Genomic DNA, 7,866 nt, shown 5'->3' with positions numbered 1-7,866 from the left:
TCCTGGCCAGGCCACTCTGGCCTTGGCAGCCCAGCAGTCCAAGCAGGACGGCGTGCGGCACAAATCTACCTGGCCAGGCAGGACTGGCCCCTCCACAAACTCTCCCATACCTGTCAGTCTCCATGGGGCACATTTGGGAGAAACTCAGTGGATGTTGAGGCCAAGAGAATTGAGGTGTGGGGAAACTGACTCTCACAGAAGCCTGGTAAATTCTAGAAGACTAACTGCAGGCGACCAGGTCTAAGGCAGATCCTAACAGGCGGGTGGCATAGCTGCATGTAGTAGTTCTCCTGTTGGCAATGGCGGCTGAACAGAGGGATATGGTGGGGACAGAGCAAAAGGGTGAGTGGATGGTCAGTGTCTAGTCATTTTCGACTGAAGAGAGAGCCCATCAGAAACCAGCAGTTGAAGTACTCCTGGTTTTTCTGTCTCTCAGCTGCTGATTTGTCTCTGTACAGTTCCACTAAAGTGTCCCAGCCGCCATTGTCCTGGATCCAAGGCTCTAGGTGGTCATTCAGGTAAGTGGTCCCCCATTTTGCGATCTGACTCACCAATACTTTCATCTCCTTGTCAACACTCTCCACGCACAGTGCTCCACTGAAAGAGACAAAGGTCATGATGCAACCCCAGTTTACCCCATCCCAGAAGAGGTCGTTCACTATCTGTTCAGAACTCTCATATGCTGTCCCTGGGGTGGTGTGGAGTTGGCATGTCAGGTCACTGAATGGCTGCTGGCACCACAGTTCCAACTCATCGGCCACCTCCCTTAGCACTTCTTCATAGTTGTCATGGGGATGACCTCCCAGGCATCCAAACAGCTGCTCTGGACAGTGGCTCCATTCACTGTGGAGCTGTCCACCAGGTGCCAGGCTGGGTTGCCATTGATGGCACTGAGGGTCTCTATCTCCAATTCAGTCCTTTCTGAGGTCTCAGTTCTGTTCTCTTCCACATTGCTAAACTGACTCCAGCTGTATCCTTTCTGGGAAAGCTTGTAGGAGAGAAAGTCAACCACCAGCTCCCGCTTGCTCTGAGACATTTTCATAATAGGGATGGGTTCAGCCAGTCCATTGTCCAAAACACCTCCTCATTCTCTGAGTCTGGTCTCTGCTTAGTGATTCTCTTCTAAGATCCAAAGCCAAGATAAGATTCTAGCTGACTGTTCACGCTGTCTCTTCTGAAAAAGTCGGCCTCAGTTTCTCCTGAAGACACCAGGGGAACTTGCAAGCTCAGTCACTTCCAGTGCCACCATATTTTTATTTTTTATTTTTTTGAGTCAGAATCTCACTCTGTCACCCAGGCCGGAGTGCAGTGGCATGTTCACGGCCACTGCAGCCTCGACCTGCTGGGCTCAGGCGATCCTTCTGCCTCAGCCTTCCAAGTAGCTGGAACTACAGGAGTGCACTACCATGCCCGGCTTATGTTTTTATTTACTGTAGAGATGAGGTCTCACCAAGTTTCCCAAGCTGGTCTCGAACCCCTGAGATCAGGCAATCCTCTCACTTCAACCTCCCAAAGCGCTGGGATTACAAGTTTGAGCCACCGATCTCGGCCTCAGTGCCGCCATTTTAACAATATTGATTCTTCCACTGAGAGATATCCTTCCATTTATTTGTGTCCTCATCAATTTATTTTATCATTTTTTAAATGCTTAATTTCTCTGGCTAGGACTTCCAGTACTACAGTTGAACAGAAGTGGTAGGAGTGGGCATCCTTATCATGTTCCTGATCTTAGAGAGAAAATTTTCAGGTTTTTTTTTTTTGAGTTGGAATCTCACTCTGTCATCCAGACTGGAGTGCAGTGGCACGCTCCCAACCATCACAGCCTTGACCTGCTGGGCTCCAGCGATCCTTCCGCCTCAGCCTTTCAAGTAGCCGGAACTGCAGGTGCGCGCTACCACGCCCAGCTAATTTTTTGATTTATTGTAGAGATGCTGTCTTGCCAAGTTGTTCAGGCGGGTCTCAAACCCACGGGCTCAGGCAATCCACTCACCTCAGCCTCCCAAAGGCGCGGGATTACAGGCTGAGCCACCGAGCCCGGCTCTTTCTATGTTTTTTAATGGTTTCTATTTCTTTGTTGAACTTCTAATTTCGTTCATGTATTTTTTTTTCCTGATTTTAATTGTCTATGATCTCTTGTAGCTCATTGAGCTTCCTTAAGATAACCAATGTTTTGAATTCTTTGTCAGGTAATTTGTATATCTCCATTTTGTGGGGATCAGCTACTGGAGCTTTATTTTGTTCCTTGGGTGGTATCATAGTTCTTGAATCTTCATGTTTCTAGAAAGCTTGCATTGCTCTCTTTTCACTTGAAGAAGCACAAATCATTTCCTCTAGTCTTTACTGACTGGCTTTGGGTACAAAAGAGACTCTAGCTAGAGATTTGGGGTGCCTCTTAGACCTGTTTTATGGATGTGCCCACTCCTCTTGATCCCTCTTAGGAGGAAATTCTTAAGATTGTGTGCCTTCTCTCTTGATCCCACAATACCAGACCTGGTGCTGAAAGCCTTCCACTTATTTTCCCTAAGACAATTTCCTGAAGTGTTCAAGTTTGTGTGCCTTTTCCCCAGCCAGCTGAGAAAAGGTGGCTGCTAAGATCTGTCCCTGCTGTTGATATCCGCTTGTTGTCTACGGGAGTTTGTGTGTGTCATGCATAGGTACATATGAGGCATTGACCATGGGAGCTGGGGCAGAGCAAGGTGCCGAGAGTATGTATCGGCTTGTTGGGAGTTCCACAGGTGAGTTGTCCTATAGGGGCCATGGCAGGAGTCTTGGTGAAATTCGTGAGCCAGTTGAAAACAACATGCTAGTTGCTGTGCATTCCCACTTTTTATCCCTGCTCCTACTGCTCCCAGACAATTCAGCCATGCCAATCCTTTTAGTGTTTTGTTTGGTTCAGTGAGGTGATATGAAATGGGCCTCCTGGAAATAGCCGCAGAAGTGATCACTTCCTTCATTCTTCCCTGTGGGAGAAATCATGAGTCTCTCTCAGCACTGAGCTTTTAGGGGACAGATATTGTTGCAAAAGTGAAACTGCTCTTTTTAACCTCTTCCATATACCCACTTGAATGTTTTGCTCCACCAGAGTGCTAGAACTCCTCAGTTAGACTCTAGGGCTCCCACAAAGGTATTCTTGTCTATAGATGGTTGACAATATTGGTGTTTCTGTGGAGGTATAAGGGCTAGAACCTTCTATTTTGCCATCTTGCTGATACAAGCCTGACTTTTTCTATCTTTAACTGGTTTTAGTATTCACTACTGCTTCTTTTCAACCCCAAATCCCCCATCTTTGGCTCTTGCTTTGATTCATTGTCATGTCATTTGGAGAAATGTTTTGAGTCATTTTTATTGAAAGGGTGCTTGAGTGGTAACATTTCTCAGCTGTTGGACGTCAGAGATTCCCACTGTTGCTGCCATACATAGATGACAACATTGTTGGGTAAAAATTCTTTATCACATTCTTTTTCTCTTAAATTTTTGTGGCCATTCTATTGCTGACTTCTGGAATTTATTATGTCAGAGGACTCTAATGTTAGTCATTTCCACCAGTAATGTAAGACAGTAGTTTCCTTTTCCCAACAAAAACCTCTACTAATTAGTTTCTGTTTAATTTTTCCCAATGTAATTTGTAAGTGGTATTCTCTCAGTGTCCCTTTGATTTGCACTTTCTTAATATCTTTTTACATAGTATTTGGATTTCCTCTTAGAAATTGTCCATCACATATATCCTTTGCCTATTTTCCAACTGAGCTGTCTTTATCAGTTTTTAGAGGTACGCAAATATTTTAAACATTAATAATTTATCTATTTTATGTGCTGTGACTTTTCCCCAGTCTATTATTTGTCTTTTGGCTTTGTTTATAAAATATTCTTCCATATAAAATAACGTTTATGCAAGCAAGTCTTTTCCTTTATGGCATCTGTATTTATTGTCTTGATTTAAACGATTTCCCATGCCACCGGTTATATGCACGTTCTCCTACATTTTGCTCTTATTTGCCTTCTTACATTTAAATCTTTAATCCATCTGGAATTTATTTTAGTATGTGAAAGGAATTAAAAGTCTCTTCATTTTCATTTAGATGGACGGGGTCAGTTGGAGAGTGTAAGTAAATACACAAGTTATTCTTATTTCCAGCAGAGCTACCTTCATGGGTTTATAACAAGGTGTGATCACACAAGGTCCCACACTCAGAAGAAACTCACATGCTTGGTTTAATTCTCTGCTATCACATCTTGAAATTCTTCATAATTGTATCATGCATCTTGCACTCTGTAAGTGAATTCCAGTGGAACACTGAGCATGGGACCTGGAGCCTCAGAGCGGCCAGTCACTCCTCTCACTACCTCTCTGCCTCCCTAGGATAGGTTCCCAGCCTCCAGCACCTCAGCCCCCTGGCAACTTGGCTCTGCCCACCTTACTGCTACCCTTACTCCTTTTTAGAACTTTCTGGAAAAGATATTCAAGGTCTCAAAACATTTAGCTACATGTACCCTTTCTGAAAAATAAACTGAAAGATACATTCCGCCAAAGCAAAAGAGTAAAATGAAAGAGGCAAAGATCCCACATAGGGTAGGAAAAAAAAGGGTTCAATAAAGATAGCTGGTCCTGACACCTAGAGAACAACCAATTCAAACCAGAGCAGGAGGACAGAGGGCTGTGGGAGGGATGTATCTGGAGAAAGAAAAGTTGCTGCTGGATTCCCTGGTGTGCTTGTTGGACCTGGCCAAGAGGAGTTTTACAACTCTTTGAATGTTTAGGAAAAAACTGGGGATAAGTTCACGGAAAAAACTGGGGATGAGTTCATTAAAAAAAAAAAATCCCTAGCAACAGAGGAAACGACAATCATTAACTCCAAGAAAATGTCATAAAAGAAAGGAAATGTAATCATAGGTTGCTTCTTGGCTAACTGTAATATAACTAAATGGTCATAAGAGGATAAATATTGAATGCTGACCAAAGTAAAGCTTATGGTAGAACTATATTGGGGGAGTGAATAATGAGGGAAGTTTGAGGGGAGGGTAAAAAGAGGTAAAAGAATTAAGAAATAGCTTTACTCCAGCTCAAAAAAAATAAAATAAAAGATATCTTTGTTTTTTTATAACAGGAAGTAAATAGAGAAGGTCTAAAATTGAAAGTTTAAGAAATCACAGTTTCAGCATGTTACTTATAAATATGAAGATAAATACCAGTAGAACCTAGCCAGAGTTAAAAGTTCCTCTGGGAAGCAGAAAATCAGGCATGGTGGGATGGGGGCATAAAACTTTGCTTTTTATTAGAACCTCTGTAATACTCTTTAACTTTTTAAACTACAGATTTGTAGCTCTTTTATAAAATAATTTAGCTCTTAAAAAGGAAGCAGCAATGGAAATTCATGCCGTGACTCACTTCACATGCGTGAGATTGGCCCTTGTCATTTAAGGAAGATCCACAATGTCCAAGCCAGTCTCTGTCTAGTTTGAATGCTGACACTTCGTGTAGGTTTAAGCTGAATAATTTTACTTCAACTCTGTGAAACCGTCAAAGAATTGGATGATCTGCTGATGGTTAATCTCTAATTTCAGGATTTTTTAATTAACAAAATGGTTTTGGTATACTTTTTATAAGTTTATTTCTGATCCTTGTTCTTTTGTTTTCTTGTTTTTGAGTTAGAGTCCCACTCTGTCACCCAAGGCTGGAATGCAGTGGCATTATCATGGCTCACTGCAGTCTCCACCTCTTGGGCTCAGGTAATCCTTCCACCTTAGTCATCCAACTAACTGGGACTATGTGGGTACGCCGCCACACACAGCTATTTTTTGTTTAATTTTTTGTACTGCCAGGGTCTTGCTATGTTGCCCTGTCTTGAACTCCTGAACTCAATCCTCCCACCTCAGCCTCCCAGAGTGTTGGAATTATAGGTGTGAGCTACTGCACCCGGCCCTGACCCACTTCTCAGTCTTTGAGTTTTCATTTCTATCACCTTTTCCATCTCTTTCGATTCCAAATATTTCCTTTAAATTCTGGGAGTGCTTTTTAAGTTTAACCTCTGGTCCAAAAGCGGAATTTTCCTCTAAACCTTCAGCACTTGGTAAATTCCCAGAACAGGCCCAGGACTTTTCAGTACTGGGAATAAAAGTGAAAAAAAGCTCATGGTTTTTCCTGAAAGCAGAATAAAGAAAACCAGGATTATAGAGAGCAATAATCAATGGCAATTAAAATCTCGCAAAAAGAATCGTTACATTGTACCTAGGTAGTTACATTTCTTTAGATGTTAATTCTAAATTATCATTTTATATATATTTAGTAACCATTCTGATTATTTTAATACAGGCTTTTGATAGGAAAAATGTAAGTTCCCAGGCCAGTAGTTTTCAATTGCTTGAAAAGCTTTTTAAAATACTGATGCTGCCGTCCCACTCCCAGAGATTTTGATTTAATTGGTCTGTGTGCAGCATGGGCATAGAAATTTTTTAAAACTCCCCATGTTATTCTAACATGCAGTAAAATGTGAGCACACTGGGCTAGACCATGTCCCAGGTGTTCTCTTTCAGTTACAACACTTAAGAAAAATCTAACTTGGTAACCGTAACACAGGCACTAAATTCACCTGATGACAAGTACCCATATGGCATATGAATTCCTGGAGGAAATAACCAGTAGCTCTTGCAAAAACCTTAAAGTGGCAGCAACTATCACACAGCCATCCCTAAACCTCCCCCTTAGCTTACAATAGATTGCCAAGATGGCGCACCAAGGGCAGCATGAATGGCTGGTAACTCTCCCTCCTTATCGCTTCTCTCTGCCCGGGCAATGCTCACTTCTTGTTGAGCAGTGTATTTGAACATTGCCCATTTTAGAGCCACCCTGATTGACTAACCAACTTCCCTGCACTTTCTAATCAAAGAACTGGATAGTCTAATCATGGTTAATTCTGAGTCCTTTTGTTCTGGTCCCTGACACATTGGATGAACACAGGTTCTGTAGAGCTCCTTTCCTGTGTTGAACTGGAGGATGCTCTGTGAACATATGCGAAATGGCTCTTCAACAATGTCAGTGGTGTCTGCCCCCCTTGGATAAGCTGGTGTTTGGAGAGGATGAATCAAGCTCCACAGCTGAGACCCTAGTTGGTGATTACAGTCAGCAGTTGGTGCTAATTAGTGAAGCAGGTAAGGGGGCTGTTGAAAGCGAGCCTGCTGAACCAAAAACCACAGTGGAAACTGGGCTGGAGAGAGCATTTCTGAACTGCAGACAGGCAAGGAGTAAGCACCAAAGGGCTGATCTGAAGCCCAGGAGAAGAGGGAACCCGACTGACATGGGGCCATGCCGGCCTGAGTCCCAGAACAGAATCACCACTGTACCTCCTAGGAATGCAGGCTCTGGGAGCAGAAGGAGTCAGAACGGGAAAAACGCCGTGATCATCTTCCTGTATCTTCTAATCGCCGGAGAACTGGCAGGGTGGGAGATGGAAGAGTTCCTGGGGAGCAGCACTGGGGCCATCATATTAGGGCCAGAGGCCTCTGGGAGCAAGAAGGGAGCCCTGCTGAAACACCGCAGATATACCCCAGAATGCCCCCAGGAGGCACCTTGTTAGGATACCTTCAGATATAAGTGCATTCATTCTCTATTGCTGCATAATAAATTACTCAAAATGTAGTGGCTTTAAACAATAGACATTTATGACCACAATTTTCTGCAAGTCAGGAATTTAGGAGTGGCTAATCTTGGTGGTGCTGGCGCAGATTCTCAAGATGTCAGCTGGGTCCACAATTATCAGAAAGCTTGTCTGAGGACGGAGAACTTGCTTCCAAGAGGGCTCACTCACCTGGCAAGTTAGTGCTGGTTGTTCCTAAAACAATGCCACCTACCCCTGTGGCAGTCTGCAGTTC

The 7,866-nt window shown here is 43.3% G+C and overlaps 1 pseudogene; it reads right to left on the bottom strand.

The window, feature by feature from the left end:
• Positions 1-365: 365 nt before the first annotated feature.
• LOC103252678 lies at positions 366-1,186 on the bottom strand (annotated as a pseudogene).
• Positions 1,187-7,866: the final 6,680 nt, after the last annotated feature.

The sequence above is a fragment of the Carlito syrichta genome, unplaced genomic scaffold, assembly GCF_000164805.1.
Source record: "Carlito syrichta isolate Samal-C Ts95f unplaced genomic scaffold, Tarsius_syrichta-2.0.1 Scaffold169247, whole genome shotgun sequence".
Taxonomy (NCBI): Eukaryota; Metazoa; Chordata; class Mammalia; order Primates; family Tarsiidae; genus Carlito; species Carlito syrichta.
Note: the sequence above shows the minus strand (reverse complement) of the source record. Positions and strands in the feature narration are given on the sequence as shown.